The sequence below is a fragment of the Anopheles gambiae genome, chromosome 3 (assembly GCF_943734735.2).
Source record: "Anopheles gambiae chromosome 3, idAnoGambNW_F1_1, whole genome shotgun sequence".
Lineage (NCBI taxonomy): Eukaryota > Metazoa > Arthropoda > Insecta > Diptera > Culicidae > Anopheles > Anopheles gambiae.
This window is the reverse complement of record NC_064602.1, coordinates 10,571,531-10,588,881: the sequence shown is the minus strand read 5'-3', so window position 1 is coordinate 10,588,881 and position 17,351 is coordinate 10,571,531. Positions and strand designations below refer to the sequence as shown.

Below are 17,351 nucleotides of genomic sequence, written 5' to 3'. Positions count from 1 at the left end.
ACCGTGATAATGAATTTCTCGTCACAGCGTCATGAGCAGCGTAGACGAATTTCCCGGTTTTGCTACAATTTTGATACAAATCACATCACAACTTCTTTTCCCTCTCAACGAATGTTTGAATGCGTGTGTGTGTGTTTGAAATGCCACTAAAATGTCCAGCACATCGCATCCATCCAAATCCCAACCAACAGTATCCCCGCCGGACCGCCAGAGTGTGCGTTAAGATGAGCTGAAATGGAAGAAAGAAATGGAGAAACACATTATGAGCGAGAAAGAGGCGAAAAAACTAAGCGTAAACAACAAACAACAATTAGAACAATAGGGACCTGGGGTACGCACTACGTTCCCTCACTCCCCCTTTACCCGTTCACCCAAGTAAACGTACAGGCCCTCCTACCTAAACAACAATGGCTAAATAATGTGCAAAAAGGGCCGGGGACGAGGATCGAGCGGCAACACTTTTCTGCCGTTTTGCCGCTCGTTAGCGATGCTTTTGTTGCGAGTGAATGTTTTTCCTACATTTCTGCGCTCGCTTTTGTTTTGCTAACTGTTTTTATTTTTTGTCTTACGACTGCCCATTCCCACAACCCATCATGCCCCCGTCATTTCCCGGCCGTTTTGTCAGCTGGCTTCTTGCTGGGGAGTGCAACATTTGTTTGATATATTGTTTGCAAGCGCCAGCTGATACAAATGCGCTCCCCAGAAACAAAAAGTACAGTCTCGCGATTACTTTAAGGCTGTAGCTGCGGGCATTGACTTTTTTGTGGGGCTTAGGAAGCTTAGGAAAAAGCTCACAATGTGTGTGATTCGGTTATTAGGATTGTTTCATGTGCTTTTTGCAGCACACATTTCAGCAGCTACGTTCAGCGGATACGTCACTAAAAACAGCTTTAATTTGGATCAATTTGTCCGTCAAATTAACAGATCAAAACGACGCTCTGCTTTACTCCTCATAAACCAATTGGAAAACAAACCAAATTTTGCGCTGTTTGTTCTAGTTGGAAGCTCCTCCCCGAAGGGCAAATGTTATTAAAATTATTAAAATTGCACCTTCAAACACCTCCACCACAAAAATGTAGCAAAAGTTTAATGACTTACTGTACACGTTAGCGGCAAAGTTTTATCACGCCTTTGCACGACGATATAATTAACAGAAACTTTAAAGCGCTTTCGTATGGCCTCTGCTCTTCCCAGGGATGCCTGCCAACAATTTTATCAAACTTGGAGTACACACACACAAAGAGAGGACTCGTCAGCCGCTTGTGGTTTCCGAGAGTTTTTGGGTGGGCCAAGTTTAATGGCCAATCAGCGCACGACCATGGGAAATAGGATGATGATGATGATGGCGCTTTAACGCCGTGTTGGAAAACAACCAGATTATCTTGTTCCTATGGCTATGGTGCCCCTCACCCACTCACACCCATCCCATCCCTTCCTTCCTCATCCGCTAGTACTGCAAGAGCAAACGAATCATTTTTCCAAGACGACACCCAACTTGCGGCCGTTTATCTGCGAAAGCCACAAATTGCTCCGGTGAGTGACGTTAGCTAAAACAACGCTCCATCGCCGCCACCGCCGCCGCCATCATCATCATTAGCCCGGTCCCGGCTGGGGCCACTTGCACAAGCTGCTGCCGCAATTCTTCCGAATCCACAGCAACCGACTTATCGCACGGTTGCTTTGTAAAGCGGTGGGAGGGCTCACAAAAAATGGCTCGAGAATTGTTCTCGCTTTTCTTTTTTACCCGGTTCGGGTTGGATCATTCACGGGCAGTACTACTTACCGAAAAGTGTTTCCAGAAAGTTGCAAAAAGCAAGATAACCCTGCCAGCCCAACACCACGAAGGGTCACTGACACGGCCCACCGCTTCCGGGTTGAATTGTATCTTGACAGTTTACACTGCCGGAAACACGAGCTGTCATAATTCAAGCTGACTTTTGACACTTTTGCTCGACAATCGACCAACTGGCTGGTTGGTTGATGTTTCACCCTCCATTTCGTGTTTATTTTTCATCACATCATTTTTAATATCCGAAAATGTTTTTCTTCCTCAAAATACACACGCCTGCGTCTAAACCACGAGCTCATAAAAGATAAAAAAAACAAAACCCATACTAAATTATTCCATCTTCAAAAAACACACAGCACATCACACGGGCACAACACACGGGCCCCCTTGTAATAATTTCACTTTGAACACACGGATGTAACTATTCGGATAGGGAGGGGAAGAGGGGAGGAGAGTTTGTGTGCCGGGTCGTATAAAAACAACAACCGATTCAATAACGCCCCAACCAGATTGCAAACCTGTGTAACACTGGAGGCACCTTCTAAAAATACTACATCCGTAACCGTCGGCTTACACACGGCGGCCATAACACGTGCCCCATGCACACCACATTGCCATCAAAGCGAACGCGCCCGACAGTGAGCGGAAAAACGGATGATAAATTAATCATCGTGCAGTGGTGCATTATGGGAGATAAAAGTGAGCCGCATCCCAGCGTCGTCCGTGTGCCGATCCGGTTAATTATTCCCGCCAGTGAATGTAAATGTAAACGCGGCAGGTTGGTGGTTCCGGGCAAAGGGGCTTCAGCTGTGTGATGCAAATCCTCCACCGATGCATTCAGCTTGCAAGAGATCTGTGCCGATCTGTGTCAATATGGAAACGATTGAAGTAGGCATTGATTTGTCGGTTGCATTGAAAACGACGATGGTGCAACTGTTTCTTTGCCCTTTGCCGACATTTACAAGGCAATTGAACAACAGTGTACGAGCGAATTTAATGTTTACATGGGTTTAGAAAACGACATAATCTTTATCGGGCAGGTTAGACCCTTTTTAAAAGCACAACTTTAACATCCTCATTGGCATTGTACACGGAAGCCAAAAGGGATAAAAGCACTAAAACACTAAAACAAAGTGAGCTTACCCATATCAAGGGCAAAGCACGAACTCCCTAGTCTACTTGGCACTCAAATAAAAAGTCATTCCCTTTTCCCCTGCAGCACATCGTCGCCTACTTTGCTGGCTTTCGATTCCGTAACCAAACTATTTCCTTTCAAACATTCTTTCGCTCTCTCTCTCTCTTTTTCGCTCCCAGAGGAGCAAACTTTCTACCTGCACGTCTACTATCCAGTGTTTCCTGCCTTCTTGTAGTTGGGCAGGACACACCGGCGTCTTCCTGACTTCCGACCCATTGACCATCGGCAATCCTCCTTCCGTCCCCTCGTTCAGTAAGGATGCTTTGCTACTTCTAATTACACGACTAATCCTGTAAAAGCTCCCGAAAACCGCCCCAATGGCCATGCATAATTCCACCGTGGGATCGTCTATCGTCTGGGGAGTTGCGAAACCGAAATTCCAACCCTGCACGGCAAAGCATCCAAATAATTTGTTATTCAGCACGGTCGGTAGTGTGCTTTCACCACCAACCACCACCACCGCCACTCGGGACAGGTAAAAGCAATCCCGACTGTAAAGCATACGGTACGGCACTCGCTACACCAGGTTAGCCAGTTCCGGGTGTGGATGTGGTGGTCCGACAAACTCTCCGGAGAGACTACGAAAGTCAGACACAAACTTTAAGGGCGTAGAAGGCATTTCCTTGCATAAGGTTCGAACCGCCGGTCTTGTAAGGTAACCCATATCCCATAAGACCGGAAGCCGGGACGTGCAGCGCCAACGGAAGACTAAAATTATGCCACCGGGAAATGAGCGTCAATGGTTCCCCTCCGTGTCTTCTACCCTTGTGGTATATCCCAGCGATGCCGAGCTCATAATGGACATGGGTTTAAATTATGTATGTTTACGGCGTCTTCAATCGGGGGGTCGTGCTCTTCCCCATTGCCGTACTCATTTTTACAACCCCAAACTAGTCGATTTCTCAATTTGTCCTCCGATTTAGCTTAGTCCCGTGGAGTAACTCGTCGCGGAAAGTTATGACAACTTTGCAATATTTCTTCCACGGCAAAACTCTGCCCACGACAGAACGTGCCCAACTTTTTGTCACCTTACCGACTCCGAGGTTCGTTCGTGCTGATTTTTATTTTTTTCTCCCGTATTTCAGTTTGCCATTTCTATAATGACAGACAATTTACAACGCTGAAGTTGGTGGAGTTGTGGCAATAAAATGTTGTAAAATATAATCAACTGTAGCAGGGGTGAACAACTCGGTGTTTTGTAAAGATCATGATGGATTTTATTAAATAGATAAGATTTTTGGGGACATCACTCTCCAAAATTTAAGATCTTTAATCTTCTAACAAACGATAGAATTAAGTGATAATGATTTAATGGGTTTCTTAAGTAAAATAAAACTTTTGAAAATTTAAAAATCTATAATAATTGATCAAATTTCAATTCAAATTCAATTTTCACAAAAAGTACATCAGTAGATTTACCTTCTTTAATCCTAAAACACAAAAATATCCCAAAATAGAACGATGGTTGCACACCCCTGCCCGTAACGCCAGAAGCCCTGCCAAGCGCAACCGCCATTCATCGCAGCGCATTACTTCTTATCCACTTACCGGGATTCAGTTCGATGCGAACTTTAACCATTGCGAAGGTAATCGAACGAGTCCGTTCCAAACTTCTACCCTCCCCCTCAACAAACATCCACACACAAACACACACACACACAATGGTGATGGAATTTTGTTTCAATGAAAGAATTTTACAGCAGTAGAAAGAAAAGTCCTTCAGCTCCCCCTCTACCAAAGCACCATCGCTCGGACAAGAAACTTTCGCCGCACAGCGTAGATCTCATTAAAGTTTTTCCTTTCCCGAAATGTTAACATCATCGTTCGAGTGGAAAGCACCGAGTGGCAAACGGACGGACAGACGGTTGGGATAGAGCCTCGTCTTAGTTAAGCTTCCCTCGGGTGGAAAATTGAAAATTATCATTAACACCCTCATCGCCTTACGCCCGCTGTGTGCAGCGAACCACCCAGCATCATCCACCCGGCGTGCTTTGATAGGAATGCCGCCTTGTGCCTTGTGTGCCCATTAATGGGTACGAAATGAAGGTACGCTATCGAAACACGGTAACCGATGGCAACGACTTGGTGACGTACAACGGGGATCCAATCTACCCGAGCCATGCTGGAATGTGTTAATTAATATTGTAATCAAAATTAAATTTATGAACCGATGCTGTGACCTCTGCCGTCACTCGCCCTCTCTTTATTGTGCTTTTATACCTTCAAAGCCAAGCAAAGATGAATCCTTCCAGCAGTTCGGACCTCCTCGTTTAGTGCGAAGAATGGTCTCAGAAACATGCGGTTTCGGTGTGCTCCAATCCAATCGGGAAAGGATGCTCGGCAAGCAGGTTTCCTCCTGAGGTTTCGTATCCCATTAAAATGCTATCATACTCGGTGTGGTTTTGGCCTCAACAGAAAGCTCCTCATCTTGAGCAACTTGTGGGAAAATGAATGGCAAATTGAATGGATATTGTTGGCCGGATGTTTTACGGTGTGCGTGTGGCTTTTTTCCCCCTTCGGTATCTTCCGTTCCCTGCAAGGTTGGTTTCGTTTATTTTTTATTGCATCTCATCACTAAACCTAATGACATTGAGCCCAAGCAAAGCCGCCTGGCAAGCAACACTTGTCTCAAGTCCCCCACACAAAGCACTGCAATGTGTCAACCTGGCAGGAAGTGTGCACGCTCCGTGACCATGTGGAGCCGCATTTATTGAGGGAATTTTCGCCCAAAAGCTCTCTCAATCAGTATAAAATTTTCCACCTTCCACGGTGCTACCGGTACGTGGTTTTGTTACAGGCCTACAGGCCTACTTCAACACCAGGATCCGTTGATAATATATTAAGCTTCACGTACCGATGCCAAGATACGAACATTTATTGCCTCGTAAATGCTTCCTGCTACGGGCAAACCTTGCCCTCGGCACTTGAATTTATGAGCCCCGGACACCACCCAGTGGATCAGCTGGAGGAAGTAAGTGCGAGAAAACAAGATCCTGTCCTCTGCGAAGAACTTTTGTCGGGCCCAGCTGTAGGCTTCTGATCACACAATCGCACGGTATCAGTGAAGGTAACACACTATCCTCCAACGTTGAACAGTTGGGTCAGATTGAAGTTGAAGGAGCGTCCGGGCTGAGTGGTAGAGGTGGTTGAAAAATTGTTACATTATTCTATTTATACATATTCCAACAAGCCCCACCAGCATGGTTCCGTCATGGTCGACCGCAGTGTCCAGCATCACTTCGATTCTAACGAGCAGATGATCATGACGGACCCGGTATCGTATATCCTTGCGGCCGGAGGCGTACAAAACTGTGAGTCTTGTCCCACCGTCCAACCTCAAACCTCACTTCGAACCGAGGAAAATACCTACTCGGCTTAATTTATAGACAAATAAATAGCCCCGATAGCCACACCTCAACCTGCTCCAACACCGGGGCAGAGCACCGTGCACCGTGGTAAAAGTTCGGAATGTTACGAGTATCTTTTACATAGCCCATCACGACCCAACCTGTGGCCATTCTTGGGCGGGAATGGGGAAGTTCTGTCCAATATTACTTTTCCCTACCCGTAGGTTTCCATTACGAAAAACAAGACTGATTGTGGAATTCTTTTTTGTACTGGATTTATACGCTCCAAGATGAACCAGGAAGCTACACCGTCCTGTACCCATCGACTCGGTGGACTGTGTGGACTGTATGAAAAATTTATTTTACGCTCCACTGACCCATCAAATTGGGACAAAATGGTTTTGAACTGCTGCTGGTTGTGCTGTGGATGCTTCACGTTCACGAAAAACTTTTACTCAAATTGCCTGTTTCACACTAAACGGGAGCTTTTTTGGGTTGTAAAAGTTGCGTTTGTAGTGTTCTGTAAAGCGAATTATTGTTTCAGCACTTCCAAAGAGTACAAAACGATCGCCTGTTTTTATGGGACACTTCAGAGTCTGTTTGTGAATAGTTTCATCGTGACAATCACATCCCGCAATGTGATTAATGTGTGTACAAAGGAGGGCGTTCGCTGTCTGTAGAGTAATGATCCTCACTTCCCAAAACCTCTCTCTGTACCTCAAAAAACATTAAATTGACAAAAACTTCCCTCCTACCCAGCTAGTTTGCTTGTTGCCGGTGCTTTAACGCGGCTGTTTCTCACGCTAGGAAATGGCCAATAATCCATTTCACCACTCCCGAACGACCCCACAAAAGATGAATGAGTGGTCAAGGCCCATGGTAAAGTAGCTCCCAATTATACACACACATACACACACACCGAACGCTTGGCCCCTGGCTGAACGAGAAAAAAAACGAGGAAAAAGGCAACAACACAGCGAGATTGTTTCCTTTCCATCCATTACCATCCAGCTCTCATCCGCTCTATCCCGTAGGGGCAATGGACGAGAATGATTTCTGTACTTTCGGTGAAAGCTCTTCGTTTTTTCCTCTCATTTTTTGTGATGCTTTACATCCACCTTTATCATTCTTCGAAAAAAGGCCTCGCGGACGGTGGCTCCAAATATCGCATCGAACACGGAAGGGATGGGAGGCAAACACGGGCACAAAATCCGACCGATGGCAAGGTTTATTTTTTTCGCTGATACATCTAAGCCTGTTTGTTGTTATGCTGTAAACTTTTTCACCTCAAACCACTTGAGAGGATGGGCAAAAAAAAATCCCTCATCCTTCGCCCTCACACTGACCACAATAAAGCTCACGCAAACGGCACCGTAAAGGCACTCGGCAACAAACCCGGAGGAAGCGAGTGGAGAAAAAATCTCCCCCCAAGGGACCAATTGTGTGTGTGAGTGTGTTTGGTGTGGACGAAGAGAGAAATGAAATTTTTATCCCTCCGATTTTCTATCGTCCATCTTTATGTTTTTTTCACTCTAATTTTTCTTCTTTTTTTTTGGTCGGTTTAAGTCGCTGGACGCTGCCCATTAACGCGTCGCTTATCCGGCCTTATTTTGTAGCGAGATCGTCCCGTTTTTAGGGCAAAATTGTATCCATCCTTATTGTAGCTTTTAAAGCCCATTGACGTGGGGACGTGAAGGGAACGATGAGAGACAACGTCTAGCGTCTTTCAGGCAGATCTTTCAAAATGACAAAGCCATCAGCGGGCTGTAAATAAGCGAGCAGCCGATGGCGTATCGTTATTTTAAAGCACAAGCTGGAGGGACATTAGGACAAAAGCTTCTTTAATGTCCGCTCTCAACGCGTGACTGTGACGCGGGGCAGGAAATGGCCATTCCACCCCCCAGCAGCAGCACCTGGGAACCCTTGCCAGCTGTCTGCGCCTACGAACGCAGGTAACGCAAGAGAAAGCCACCATGGTAGAACGGCCAACGTAAAACGACCATATTCCACCAAACAAACTAAGAGCAGCCACTTCCGCTTCACTTCACCGACCCCAAGTGACTGTTCCCTGTGGTGGGTGTGGTTGTGTGCGGATTGTGTGGTAAGCGGCCGGTTCCCACACACACACACCAACCGGTCCAACAGTGGCCACGGGCGGATAAAGCATTCCGGCAAACAACACCAGCAACCAGAGTACGGCAGAGTTTTAAATTGGAAAAGTTAGCCGAAACCGAATGAACGGCCTGAACGGCCTGAATCACCTTTTTCCTTGGTTGGGGCGTTGGGTGGAATACGCATTCAACCGTAGCTGGAATGCTTTTACTGCCCCAAGAGAAACAACACTCTATCATACGTTGCTCCACTAACATTATGCCATCGTTTTTCGAACGTTTTACAAGCGTTTAAGTGTGTGTGGGTGTGCCACTTGCAAAGCAAGGGACAGTTGACAGATCGCACCACACATACACACACAAACAGGCACATGGAAAGAATCAATTATGTGTGGCGTTTATTACGTGCGGTCGAGCGGAAGCTGTCATCATCATGGTGAGACTGCGAATGGAACGGAAGAGAGCACGCTTGCGACTGCGACAGAAAGACGCAAGAGCCTTTTCCTTTTAAAAGCCCCCAACGGCTACGAATGAGAGCTGGATGGAAGAATGTGTGTTCGTTTCCAGTGCTCCCCTCTTCAGCTTCTCAGCTTCTTTACCAGCCAATTGCGCTTCTCAGCTTTCCTGGGAACTCGAACCAGAAGCGAACGCAGCCAAACAGCATACCACACAGCCTACGGCCAATCGAAGCGACAGTGAACCCTTGAAAGCGAGAGTACGCCACAATAGCGCCATCTTCTGACAATGCCACCGAGGAGCGTGCGAGTGTGTGTGTGTGTTCTAATCCCTTCCTTACACTCGGTTTGCTTTCCCCATTGCCCGTGGGGCGCAGAGAATGCATGCATGAGAGTTTTGACTGTTGCGGTTTTACTGTCAGTCGGCGGTCGTACGTCGTTCCCGCTACCTCAATGGAGGAAACACAGCTCCCATTGTAGGGAGCGAAAAGGGACCTAGGGCCTTCATCAATGGAGTGCTATCTTACGAGAGCACGGGAAGTATGTACAGTATGTGTAGAAAGTGTTCCTATCGTACACCCGCGCTGAATGAAACGATCCAGACGGATCGAACGGTTCAATTACACCAGCCGAACGGGAAGTCAACCCACAAGCGAACCGCCTGGGCGAGAGAGCGTGTATGTATGAGAAGCTTTCTTGGCACCGGTCCCCATAGACGACAGTTGACTTTAATTGTGTCTAATAGGGTATGGTTTGGGGAAGAAGCCACCAGGTCGAAACAATGAGCTGCTAATGAAAGTGTCGATCGATTTCGTTGCATGCTCGCTGTGTGTGCTGTGGCTTTTGATACGCGAGGGGCGAAAGCATACGATGTACCATTGTTCCCATTTGGGTTAAAGGGGATGAGATTGCATGTGAATAGTCGGTTGGCTCGTATCCGTATGCTTTGTTGACAGGCTCAAAGGGATGTAAAGATTGCTTTTGCGTTATTTATAGCATACTGGGTCATTAATCAATAATATCAACTGAACGGGTCAGAATAGAAAACAGTTCATTTTATGTGAGTTATCAATGATGTTGATGGTTAGCTTATCACTTAAATTAACACTTTAAAAATTATTGGAGTTAAAAAAAGAATAATTTATGTGCTTCTTTTCGAATATTCAAGCTTTTAGTAGTCATTGCCGTAATAATCGTACTCTTTTTCAAAGTTATAACGCCTTTTGCAAGATTAACGCCTAAATGTATGCTTCAAATGTTACAAAACATACTTAAAAACGCCTGACCTTAGACAGGGTTGATTAGCTGTAATCAAAATATTTGTAATTGAGCTCAACGTCTCACCTTTCATGCATTTCTTACATCAAACACTGCCCTGTTTCCATGTGGATGTAACAACTTGACCTACAATAACACTGTAATAGTAATAATATGTTAACAACCTTCTTCATATTCCAATCAACGTTTCATCAACGCCGCAACCATCCGCTGGGCAAGTAAACAGTCAGTTTATTTTCACTTCCACCTTTTGCACCTTACGAGATCCATCATCTTCACAACTTCCCTCCGGTGCCGCGTGTTAAAACTTCCCGCGGCATAAAACTGCTTCCACCCTGACAGATCGCTGTTTTCGTGGTTGAGTTGGTGGTTTAACTGTTTATTTTAATTTGCCTCTTTTCCCCCCTGCAAACCACAACTTCATCCCCCTGCATCGTCGCTGATTGATCGAACGTAATCGATTTCCATCATCACCGGTCGTCGATCGTCTGCCAAAACAGCGCACAGTGATTCAGGAAGCGAGATTGCTAGGAGGGGGTGGAAAGAGAAAATCTTGTGGAAAATCGTACCAATGATGAAGACGTACACTCCCACGGGTACACACATGCACACCCATAATCTCTACACAAACGCTACGATTGATCGTGCTCATGTGTGGTGAAAAATTCATACACTACCAACGATCACGTAGACGAGCTTCAATTTTCCCGTTGCTGAACCACCGCTTTACAACACACACACACACACCCTTCACCACGCTTCACTTTCATCTTACGCACCGACAGCAGCAACAGCAGCATCACGCGTCCGTGTAGATGATTGCAATTTTTACGTTATTTTCTTTTGGTGCTCCATCCACCTTGAACCGGTTTTTTTTTTGGAGGTCATTGCTTCAACCCCGAGCATTGCGCACCCTTTGCCAATCGGTTCCTTTGCTCATCGATAATGTTTACGTTACACCGCTTGTGCTTCAACGTACACGCCACATCACACACGAGACCTCGTCCCTCGTTCGTACGTGCGCAACATAGCCGTAAAAATAACAATAACCATGATGAAAGTAAACAAATTGCCTCTCACCCTTTACAGCATGCCCCGTGCACGTTGCGTATTGCGCTCTCTCCCTTCTAACACTTACGTCTTGTGTACCAGCGTCTCTGTGTGTGTGCGCGCGCCCCTTTTAACGTTCCCATTTAGATGTTGCTGGCCAAACGTTTCGCACACAAGCTTTATGCATTTCCATTGGTTCAGTCTCGCCCGTTCTCGTCGTCTCGATTATTTGATGTCCGACGCGTGGATAAGTTGTTTATGCTTGTTTTCAGCGTCCCTGCTGTCAGCGAACGTCCAAATTTGGTCGAATAGAAGGGGACACGTGTCTAGCAAACATGTTGTGAGCACTTTTGGTTTGCGGCAGAGGTGTCAAACACAGTGTAAGGATATTTGGAGAATAATACACAGAGACTCGATATGCATATGTGGAATATGATGTTATATAGTTTTGAAGTAAATAAGATGATTAATATGGGAATTTGCATACAACATTCTCTCAACTCAACCCATCAGTTTGACACCACTGCCTTTCGATCCTTTATTATTCTTCCATTTAACGGTTCTGTACACGTTCGGCATATTTTTATGAAACCACGTTCACGCTTGTAACCACGTGTGTAAGCTGTGTACATATTTATTTAACGCTTCTGCTCACCAACAGTACCCATTCGAACATGATTGCTCCGTACCATTAAGGTCAATTTCAAGTTTCCCGGTGACATTCGACAATATCTTTCCACAGCCCAAAACCTGTTAAAAGCAATCATTTCAACAACGATTTCACCGCGCCATGAACCGTTTTATGCCAAAGTTGTGCCCTCGTATCTTGCCCCGAGAAAAGTTCCTTGGCTTCTTGATACTTTTACAACAATGATCGTTTTTATTGGTCTCATTGGCTTGGTGTAGGCTTTTATTTCCCTCTCTCAACTCAACCCCTTTCGGCAGCAATGGCAGTTTATTCCTTCTTCTTTGCGTAACACAATACTTTCGACTGCTTTTCAATTGTTTGACACTAAACAAACCACAATAGGCCCACACCGTTCGAGTGCTTGTGAGAAGGGGAGTGAGGAATTAAATATTAGCCAACGGTTAGCAAACACAAAGCAAAAGCAAACAAGCATTAGAGAAGGGCACCGAAAGGCCGAGGCGTCAAATAAGGAAATACAATATGAGGCAATTGTTTTTCCACTTTTTGTCAACTGACCCCAAAAACAAGAACAAAAGAAAGGAAAAGTGAATAAACAATTTTAGCAAGCATCATTCCATAGATGTCCGACCGCTCTGGATGAAAGCTTTTAAGAATTTGGGCAATAATGGGCCTTAAAGGAGACACTTCTGCCTCACCATGGGTAAACACCAGCGTGACAAGTTTGCGTTGTACGTATTTTTGTGTTTACCATACTTTCATGGTACGTTTCAGTTTATTTAAGCTCGAGGATAAGAGACTCGTAGCAAGGAGAAATAAGAAAGCATGAACGAGGAACAACATGTGCGCGTCGAACCGTTTTATTAGCTTTTCTATGCGAAACGTTTTACCTCCTCCAGCAAAGGCTATTTTTCTTCTTCGTATGAGCTATTTCTTTCATGCTACGCTCTCGCTCTTTATCTCTCTTTCACTCTCCATGGTCCATGGCTTCTCCACAGCACGATGATAAATTCTTTCGATTCCACCAAGCCCAAAGCTACCAGGCGTCTCCATCAGTCGCTCGGTCGTGTGTCTGCACGCATGCAAGACTGTCGCAATACGTACGTACTTGCCCAAATCAAACTTCCATCACAAACTTATTCTAATTTGTACGTGAGTATGTGTGTGTGTTATACTTTTGCATTGTTTGAGTGTCGTACTCAATAACATTATTCAACAATAACAACTCTGGGGGAAAACACAAGCGCAAAAAAGGACGTTTTCATACAAAATCACGCCTCTGAACACACGCCACGCCATCTCACCTCGAAGACAAACAGTGGTGCAGGCAAATTGGAAAACTTTGCATTGCGAAATTGGAAGAAGAAACAACACACACACACACACACACACACACACATACACAATCACATCGCAACCCGCACGGAAAAACGCACCCGCGCGGAACCATCCTCCGCGGTGGAATGCATTGAAGCAAGCGCTATTTGCTGTTTGCCGTCGATCGTGCAATGGGGTTTGTAATGTGTTTGCCATATGTACTTGTGAAATGAACAGTCTTGAACGAGGAGTACACGTGCCCAGTGGGAAGAATTACATTCCCCTTTGCACTTTGCACAAACTTTCGTGCAGGAATTTCAATCTCGGTAACTGTTCTGTTGAAAGACATTTCAGTGTAATGATGGTTGGGAAATTACACGCGCTTGTCTCGATCGATGGAAAACTTTACAACAGCCAGCATCTTCCCGCTAAGCAAAAGGGCCGACGGGAGAGAAGCCGATAATGTAGATGAACAAGCACGAGCCTTCATTGAAACGTCGTTTGTAAGCTCGCAATACTTGCCAGTGCCTGTCTGCCTGCCTGTCGCTACCGAGAAGATGCCCGAGATAGCAAGACACATTATCCTAAATATGTGTGTATGTGTGTGTGTGACAGAGAGAAAGAGAGAGTGAGAGTAGCGCTGTAGCCGGAAAACCGTATCGATGTAAATTCTCATCATCCAGCGTGAAAGTGTCGGGCTCAGCACAGCTTCACCCACCAACCCGGCCCATGCGGTCCCGGATGCTGTATGTACATAAAAGGGGTAAAACTTTATCCTGCTTAGTGGGTTGCTCACTTTTCGGCTTTTGCATCCATGTCGGTGCTTCCATGCGGTGCGGTAATTAATTTGAAGTAACGCGGTACGAACACCTTTTCAACCTTGAGCTCGGGCGCCGGGACAAAAACGCTGCTCGCACAAGGAGAGGCAGTGAGTGAGTGAGTGAGTGGGTCGTCCTGATTGCATGTAATTAAAGTTTGCGAATCGATTTCTCACCTCGCATGGTGCAGGGGAAAGGCTAAACACATTGGCGAGATTTAGAGGAGTTGATGACTGCCAATCCGTCAGCTCGGTTCGCTAGATTGGTCTAATTAAGTGCACATTCATGATGAGTGCAATTTACTGTTTTCGTGTGCTGGTGGAATACCCAGCTTAAGCGAAATTTATCGACTGAGTTTTATAACACTTTTACAGATATGGGTTTATACTATTGTTCAAATGAAAGTGTTCTAAAACTACTATTAAATATTTATTAGTTACAAAAACAACAACGTTTTAATTTTAATTAATACAAAAACTGAACCTTTTGTGGGTTCCTTTCTTTGTATAAATTTCATTTAAGCTCAACGTCCGTTACATGACAGCACTGAAACGGCTACTTTCCCATGATCCACTTCATAAAATCGCCTTCAATAGGCTCGTTACGATATTGAAACTAAAATCAGCACAATGTTCATCCGCAGTACGTCAATACGTCCCATTCCCCTTCATTTTCTACACTATCAATCCTCGTCCCGATCATGTCAGCAGCCGATGTAATCCGTCCAGGCTCCCTTGACCTGAATGGTCCTGCTACTGACAGCCGCATCAACCCGGCTCGTAAGCCATCCCCGGGATGATGAGTGCCGAGCGCCGACAACACTAACAAACTGAGCAAACAATTTAGTCTCCCGGGGGCTCACCCCGACATGCCCGAGGACAGAACATAACCCTCATCATTGTCACTCTCAGCTGCTGCTGCTGCTGCTACTGCTACAGTAGTGTTGATGACGACAGTTGCCAAGTGGGGGAGACAAAAAACCCCCCAAAAGAATCGTGAGAATGGCAATCAAACCATGCTCACCGAAAAAAAAGCACACCAACCAACGTGAGCGTTTGTGCAGAAACGCCTGCCCTGGAAGGCTGAAGGAACGAGCCGGCACACTTATGCAATCAACCACTCCCAGCGATCCTCACTCCCACCGAGGAGAAGAAAAAACAACCGCAACGAAAAGCTTATCATACACAAACTACGTGACATCTGTTATTCTGTGTGTGAGTGTGTGTGGAATGTTTTTTGCTTCTTCTCATTTTGGACGTTTTTACTGCGAAGAGTTGTTTGCGTCCAGAAATTTGCATCAGATGCTGCAAAATATGAACCATCATTAGCACCATGCTTCGGGCCCAGCTGTTCGGGGCACCGAACGAATATTGCTCCCACTTCTCAATCCCTCCCTGATCCACTGCTTGCTGGCACGACATCTCGGCGCAAGATAAGTGTTTGCTCGTTTAAATTCGATCACTTTCGCTTCATCGGAAAGGGATCAACTTCTATCGACACACTCGTCGGGTACTCGGGTCGCCACGTTGGCTGACAGTGATGGAGCAAATCCTGTTGGCTCGAGTGAGAATCCGTGTTTTTGTGTGTGTGTGTGTGTGTGTGTGTGTGTGTGTGTGTGTGTGTGTGTGTGTGTGTGTGTGTGTGTGTGTGTGTGTGTATGTGTGCGTGTCTGCCTACTTGACATTAATGATGTACCAGGCCTCGTACGGGTACTTAAAGTTCGAACAAGAAGGCCAGGCACAAACAGAGATATTTGATTTTTCCGCACCTTTTTTCCGGTTTGTAGATGTTTTCCGCAAGCAACGTACAATTTATGAGCGTGTCTTAAACCTCACATCTACCAACAGCGCGATATAAATAGTAATTTTTCTTCGAGCGGAATCTACGCTTCCCGGACTCGCGCAAACACCCGGGGCTTCGCGTAATAAGCGAAGCGATGAAGACCATTTGCCCCAGCCGTACGCTGGAAACCGTTTTGCGAATGAAACGGTTCGGGCGAAACTCTTTTCTATCGTAACTAAGGATAAAATAACATTCATCCTTCTTCCCCCTCAGCCCCCAATGTGCCCCAAAGAGGAAGCGAGGAAGATGTACTTGAACGGATTTCGAATTTCCATCCGGGCTTCTATCCAGTACGGCCTACGAACGCCACCATAAGGGAAACGGTGACAAATGCAAAGAATAAGAAGAAGAAGAAGAAGCACAGAAACATATTATTGACGATTATTGAGATGAGTGATCATTTATCTTCCCTCCAGCGCCAGCTCCTTCCCGCGCCGTTGGGTTTGATTTGCGAAAGTGAAAGTGCACGGTAACGAAGAGTGAGGAAATAAATCCATCCACAGAGCGAAGGAAAAATGAAGCCACAGACCCGGCTAATGCCAACGATTTCGCACAAGGCACAAGAGTTATTTGCTCTGCTTGGGGCAGACGAGCTGAATAGGGCGAAGACAGCTTCCAGTGCAAGGGGGTTCGAACCCCCCCCCCCCCCCCTGGCAGCTCGAAACCCAAATCGATCCCATCACAAACAGACGGTGGCTGCCGGTGGCTGGGCCGCTTCTGTCGACGAGCTCAGCAAAACTAGATTACCCTGTTCCATTAGGAGTTTGGTTTGGCCATTGGTCGGGCAAGAGGAAGCAAACGCCGACCACAGGACTGTACGGTTCGGTTGAAGCAACGAGCCGGTGCCGAACACACGTGCCTGGAATTGGTGGTTGGGCCGAGATTGATGAAAACACGATCGAAATCGAATGAAATTTACCGTCCCACGTAGACGGTGGAATGATTACCTAGAGCGGATGGCCTGCAGTGCTGAGAGTGAATGGCAAGATGCAGTCATTACATGCAATCGTTGCGAAATTAGATTTTTTTCGTAACAAGATTAAATACTTCAAGTTGGAGGCTTAGTTACTTTTGCAATGTAGTTAGAGTAAAATTCTAAAAAATCTCTCAATTTTGATAGCTAAATGTCTTATTAATATCATTTTGTTATGTGGATTGCATACCTTTCGCGTACTACGTCATTATAGAATGCTTCAAATTTTGCACAGTTTTTGTGAAACGAATTTTCTAAGCAATTTGCACCATTTTTAGAGAAAATTACAAGAAGGTTGAGTAAATGATAGTCTAACTATCGTTTCACCATTCTTTATAACGAGTCATTAAATGCCATATGCTCATAACGCCTAAATTGCTGCAATTTGCACAACCTATTTCAACGTGAACCCTTGTACCTTAATGATATTTTCCCAATTAAATTGACATTTGCTCGTCACGAAACAGACACCAAATACATAACACACACAAATTCCCATACACCCCTCTCCCCTCCCCTCGAGCACTGAT

At 45.6% G+C, this 17,351-nt stretch overlaps 1 protein-coding gene across 8 annotated transcripts in view; it reads right to left on the bottom strand.

Moving 5' to 3' along the window:
- LOC1277541 (transient receptor potential-gamma protein) overlaps nt 1-17,351 on the bottom strand; it is a 73,144-nt gene that overhangs the window by 42,273 nt on the left and 13,520 nt on the right. For 2 of the 8 annotated variants that reach the window (XM_061656391.1, XM_061656394.1), the window contains exon 2: nt 3-229. The exons of the other annotated variants lie outside the window; for them this stretch is intronic. The gene's annotated coding sequence lies outside the window, so the exon portion shown is untranslated. The remainder of the gene's footprint in view (nt 1-2; nt 230-17,351) is intronic. 8 annotated transcript variants of the gene reach the window in all.